Source organism: Salarias fasciatus, chromosome 23 (assembly GCF_902148845.1).
Source record: "Salarias fasciatus chromosome 23, fSalaFa1.1, whole genome shotgun sequence".
In the NCBI taxonomy this organism is placed as follows: domain Eukaryota; kingdom Metazoa; phylum Chordata; class Actinopteri; order Blenniiformes; family Blenniidae; genus Salarias; species Salarias fasciatus.
In genome coordinates, this window is record NC_043766.1 from 34199457 (window position 1) to 34205966 (window position 6510).

Sequence of the window (6510 nt, forward strand, 5' to 3'; positions counted from 1 at the left end):
GCTGTGGGAAAAGCCAAACTAATTTCAGGTGGCATATGTGACATCATGCAGCTGGGTGCTCTTGAGCGAGTGGAGGGAAACAATCGGAGCAACAAACCATCAAACGCTCAACGAGACAAATTATCATTTCATTCCACGAACATCATGTGTGTAATTCAGAAAATATAATGACCGGGACCGGGAAATAGATGTTTCGCTCTCTCTCTCTGTCACCACCCTATGCAGATACACCGACAGCGTTACCTAGGCAACGAGAAACGCCAGTGTTTTTCAGATTAAAAAAAGAACATTTCACTCATTGAATTAGAAATCCCTTCGCCGTTCAACCAACCCCCTGCGCATACATGTCAATGGCGTGCACTGACCCTGGTTCAGTGCGCGCGTTGCCAAGCGCGCTCTCGGCACTCACGTGAAAAATAGAACGAAGCGGAGCGGGCGCGCTGCAGAGCGCGAGCTGCGGTGCTCCCCTGCTTGTTGTGTGCGGGCAGTCAGGTGGTTAAGATTGGAGGCGATCAGAAACTTCGTGCGTGGCGCTTCCGCGTCCAGTGCATTCCCCCCAATAACAGCGGGAGCTGGGCGGAGCTGGGCGGAGCTAGGCGGAGCTAGGCGGAGGAAGACCCAGTCTTTTTTTTATTCCTACCCATTTCTTTTTAGAAAATCACTTCATTTATCTTAGATGACCTCAAGCTTTCTAAACAAAGCATAAGTAACTACTAAAATAATGACATACTTGCATGCATTCAAAAACATATGGACCTACTTACACATTTTATTCCTTTTCACATAGGATAAATGTCTTTTCTTTATATTTGCATTTACATTGATTGTTTGAACAGCATGTTAATGCCCTATCTTGTATTTAGTAAGTAGTTGGTTTATATTTGACAATCTTGTATGTTGTACTCTGTTCGAGGCTCTAAAGCAAAAGAGCGTCTTGAGTTTGAGGATTTGATAGTTTGATTAAATGACCTGAAACAAGCTGCGATGTGGAGAGGATTCTTCAGGAAGCCTTGGGATGGAGGCGGTTCGTCGTCCTGAGGTCGGCCGAGGGTGATGCCGAGTTCAGAGACACACGAGCAGCCTCAGCGTCGCTTTTTAGATGACTGATGGCTCCTGCAAGACTACGCCCAGTCACCAGCTTCCCCCCCATTAAGTGAGTCCCCCGCCTCTCTTCCACCTCCTGGTCTGCAACACCACCTCTTTCAGCTCCCGTCCAGGTGCAATTTCCTCTCAGCGTTTAGGAAGTGCATTGTGCTGCTGTGGGAGTGGGATACAGTCAGGTCCAATCCAAGTCGGCACCGACCAACTCGGCCACTTGAGAGCCCCCCCTGCGAGGCCAACTTGGCTAGACGTCGACTTGACTGAATCCCGGGGCCGGTGCCGAGTTGGCCAGGGCCGACTTGGATTGGTGCCGCCCTGACTGTAATCCTGGGGGAGTGATGCGACAGGAGCCTGTGATTGCTCGGGGAAGAAGGGGAGCGTTGTGTCAGGTGAGCTCTGGGCCGGTGGGGAGCGCTGCAGGATGGAGATGAGCTCCGGCTCCAGATGGGGGGGGGGGGGGGGGGGGGGGGGGACAATCGCTCCAGATGAACACCGCAGGGAGTACAGCTCAATAAACATTCCAGCTCCTTATTCCAACACAAAGGCTTTAAAAAGTGAATCATGACAGAAAGAAGTGAACGAATAAGGCAAACACTGCCCTCTAGTGGTGACTCTAAAACTATTCCACCAGATAAAAGGGTTCAAATATCTATAAGAGAATAAAGTTAAATATTCACAGGACTAAACAGTGACAAGTGTAAAGAACGAAATGATCAGAAAACGTGTGGAGACATGATCTGTATTCAGAGGTCATTTCAACTGGGCTCTGCTCTGAAAATTGGTACAATTAAGTGAATTTTTGCTAGCAAACTAGTTAATTTTTCCAGCTCAAAGGGTTTTAAATTCTAAAAGCCTCTTCCAGTCAGAAGGCTCGGATTGTAAAATTAAAGGATGTTAGGACAAAAATATCTAAAAATGAAAATACGCTCCACTGATAAATAAATCTGAAAGCTCTTCTACACAACGCTGCACAATTATTTGTTCTGGAGCTCAATGTCTTTTTAATTATAGCTGACAACCAAACTCATTACCCCTGCTGGGAAAACTGCTTATCGGCGGACTGGGCTGTATTCGTCTTTCGCTGGAGGAACTGCTCGGTGGTCAGCTCTGCGTGTCCGACTATTTGGTGGGTAATTGCACAGTGACATTAAAAAAATAAAAATAAAAATCACACTACAATATATATATGTCTAGTAGCACACGTTTGAAGATGAATCAAATTGCGTTTTTGTGGTTAGCTGTTAGCTGACATAATGCTAGCACTTTCCATTGGCAATTTTAGAGGAAAACACCAACTTATCTTTAAATAGGCTTGATCAAACTCTTTCAGGAGTAAGCTGAGATGACACACATGAGTATTGAAAGGTCCCTGTAAAGCCCGTTTTTGGGGGTGGGGGTGTGGCGTCAAGGTGTTAGCTCATGTTGCTAATCCCATTCATTTAATAGCGGCCGGCTAGATTTTTCGATTAAACTGCTCCAAACTTTTCCTATTTACGTGGTCTAATTCAGGCATTTGTTCCGTGGAGAGTTTGAATTTTCAGAGCAAACGTTTGGAAACCGATTATTTTCGGAGTTTCGGCCGGAACTTCCGGTTGATTCTCCAACATTGGCATTGAGTAATGCACTTGGTTTTTAGTCTTCCTTTCTACATAGTTAAATAAAATGTTTTGTTTGTAAGAGTTCCTTATTTGTTTTATTGTTAGTTTTCAATGTAGTCTTTCATATCCTTAGGTTTTCACTGACTCCTTTACATCAATGTGGTAAGTAACAATGCAGTATTCTACAAATTGAATGTTTTATGTTGAAATATAACTTTTTAATGAAATTATTAACTTATTTATGTTCTTTTTGTTTTAAGGAAATGTTTCACATTGTCATATTAGCTTCCACAAATGAAGTGGAAGTTGTTCCAGCAAATTGGTTTAAAAAAAACACCTGTCTGTGGCCACCATACAAATGGGATGATGTTGTAAAAGCAGTAAGATCACAGGAACAACCTGGAACACGTTGGATTCCGTACAAAGTACGCGTTTTATTAGGCAAAGGTATGGAGTAAGTCATAATTTGCACTCTGTACTTTGCATCTAATTTTTTTTTTATGTTCACTCAATTCACAGCTACTTATGAGGAAGCGAGGGTCAAACTGCCAGAGCCTGAAAGATTCACGGATGTGACTGATTCAGAAACCAGCCACAGAGACACAAACGGAGAACAATGTAAGTTGAAGGAACAATGGAGTCACAATGGGAAAAGATGAAGTGAGTCAAGTTACAGCCTTGCACAATTCTATCTCTCCTATTTATTTTCTAATGCAGGAAGAGGTGTCACATTCAAGATGATGCGGATAGTGAAGATGAGACGTCGGGAGCATCTACTTTACCTAGACCTCCAGAAATGGCCACTGCAAAGAAGCTGTCACCCTCAATCCTACAATGTAAGGCCACTAATGTCTAAGAACGGAACAATGTACCGTGAGACAAAAAAGAAGTCAATATAAATGATGATTCAAATCTTGATTGGATAAAAATGAATCATGAAGCCTTTTTTAAACTTATAGAAATGTGACGGTGAAAATTTAAACGGCTTCCAGCATCCACTAGAGTGTCAGCACAGACAGATTTTATTCAAGAAGTTTTAAAGCCGGAGAACAAGGCGCAGTTGCTTCATCAGATTCACTCCAGGTTGTCCACAGGCATCTGCTTAAATAATCTGACACACCTACACTGGGGGAGGAGGAGAAGGGGACATCAATCAGGTCAACTAATTAGACACAGGCAGCAATCGCAACTCTTCTTTGGAGGTAGAGTGAGAGAAGTTTAGATAAAAGAGAAAAAAGAAATTAGTTTAGGTACTTGTTCAGACCCACTACAATGATTTGGTAGACTATAAATGCAAAATACATATAACTGTACGTAATACTTGTTAGACCCATTACAATAATGAGATAACTATAATGCAAAATACACAAGGCCAACTCCTACAACAAAAAAAGAGAGTGAATACTGTAAAAATATATAACTACACCCCAGTATAGGTGTCGCTGATTATTTAAGCAGACACCTGTGGACATTCAGGAGCGAGTCTGATGAAGCAGCATGCGTAACGTTTGTTCTCTCGTTTTGAACACTTCTTGGCCAGCCTCTGGTGGCGGCCTGTCCGGTGATGGGCTGGTTGCCGTCCCTTCGGTGGGGCGCTCTGCCCCTGTGTCTGGCTTCCTGGCTGCTTGGGGCCGTCTGCCCCCCTGGGGGTGGGATATGGGTGGGGGATGGACGGGTGGGGTGTTGGGGTGCGGGATTTGGGAGGGGCTGGGGCGGGCGGGTATAGGTGGCGGGTGGGTCAATTAAAAAAAAAAAAAAAAAACACTTCTTGAATAAAATGTCTCTGTCCTGACACTCTAGTATGTGCTGGAAGTTTTTAAAGAGTTTCTCATTTCTAGTCATTTGCACTTTTGGTACTTTGATGGATTAAATCAAGTTATTGGACAAAATGGCATGCTTTCCCCTAAAGGTTAGAGAGAAGACTCCACCACCACCACAGTACTTTAATATCTGATTCACCCCTAGTGGATGTAGAACAAAGCAACTCTGATTCATCCCACATTTTGTATTACAGTGGGCCAGACAGTGGGACAACTGGTGTGACGGTGTTTTGAGTATAGTAATACAAAAATAATAGTACAGTAGGCAGAAATGTGCCATATGTAAGTGTATAATGAAAGTATTCCTTTACTTTTAAAGGGCGGGCGGATGGACAGACAAACAGACAAAGAAACCCCAATTACTTTACCTCTGCTGGCGGAGGTAATTTTTGAATTGTAATATGGTAGATTGGAGATATACATGAAGCGATTGTCAGTGAGCTCTATTTTTCCTTTTTTTTTTAATTGTTTTAATCGTGTTCAACCTGTGTTTTTTCCCCTCTAAACGTATTATTTTCCTGTGCACAACATTGACCAGCGGACAAAGTTTTACATCAGAAGATGACAAGAGTAAGTGCACACACATCTGCATATACAGACATGTAAAACATCAAACATTTAAGCTGATGAACCCCAGCTTTCCCAGGAGTTTGCTCTATAAAAAATATCCATGATATGAATTTAAGTAATAAAATTGATTCATAATAAACTTAAGAAGCCCACTGCCCAATTGAAGCCCATGTAACCCATGCAAACTGAATGTGGACCCCACATGACTGTGTTGACTGGGAACCTGGGAACCGAATTTCCCAGTTTGGAATCAATAAAGTAACTCTCTACTCTAACCTCCCCCTAAATCAGTCTTTCATCAGACGCGTGATTGTCTGAGGTTGATTTTCTTCACAGCAGCTCCTGCTCCGAGAACTCGCAATCCCCTCCCCCGACTAAAACGGGAGAGGACGACAGTATCTCTATTTCTAAATTGTTTTCTCTTTTCATGGATCCACTTTTTAGCTCTCATAAAGTTGTGCTGGCTCTTTTTTTTCCTTCGCAAACATTCATTTCTTGTAAATCACTGCTGTCTACTCACTTGCTGAAGGCTCCTCTGTTTCGCGAAACCTTCCGCTAGTTACAGCTTAACTGACTCTTACCACACTAAGAACCAGTTAAGGTGTAATCTTTGACGTGTGTGTGTGTGTGTGTGTTTGTGTGTGTGTGGCCCCATGGTGGTATTACTAAGGTAATATGCAGTATGTATTTACTTCAATGTACATATATATTAAATGTTAAAACTTACTACGTTTATGCAAAATTGATAATAACTTTCTTGTGTCTCATTTTAGATGCAGTAAGAAGAAATCCATTGACAGCCACAGCTACAGACCAGGATATTGAGCAGTGGATTCGAAGGTGGCTCCATCTTGCTGGGGACAGAAAAGGAGGACGCCGAGCCAGGCAGCGGCCTGAGTAAACTGACTGTTCTGCCCAAAGAATTTCTGATGTTACTTGTTGTAGTAGTAGTTCTTGTTTTAAATGTTTAAGCAGGTTGGCTTTACAGCCCCCCCCCCCCCCCCCAACACACACACACACACACACACACACACACACACACACACACACACACACACACACACACACACACACAGTTTATGCGTCCAGATAGCAAACTATCTTCAGTTGTCATACATTTTATCTGTGTTGTCTTGCAGACAAAGCAACTGTAACATGCAGTTTTCAGAGTTTTATTCATTTGTAGGAAAATGACAATTTGATATTGCTAATTGCTAGTTTGAGCACTTGGTTGAATGTATATGTGGAACATTTTGCATAGAAAAGAAAATTGGTGTTCATATTAATAAAATTGTACATCAAGGCAAAAGCAGGTAGTCATTGTATTGTATAGCCCTGATCTGGCACATGTTGCCCAATTAAGGTGACGCTGTGGTTATTTTATCTGGCCCAGATTTGGCCCAGACCTGGCCCACAACATG

At 42.8% G+C, this 6510-nt stretch overlaps 1 long non-coding RNA gene across 1 annotated transcript; it reads left to right on the forward strand.

Annotated features, from left to right (window-relative positions):
• The first annotated feature begins 2141 nt into the window (after positions 1-2141).
• Positions 2142-3532, forward strand: LOC115382257 (uncharacterized). The gene is made up of 4 exons (XR_003930517.1): positions 2142-2231; positions 2833-2861; positions 2960-3146; positions 3417-3532. It is a non-coding gene; the product is annotated as an uncharacterized LOC115382257 (long non-coding RNA).
• The last annotated feature ends 2978 nt before the right edge of the window (positions 3533-6510 follow it).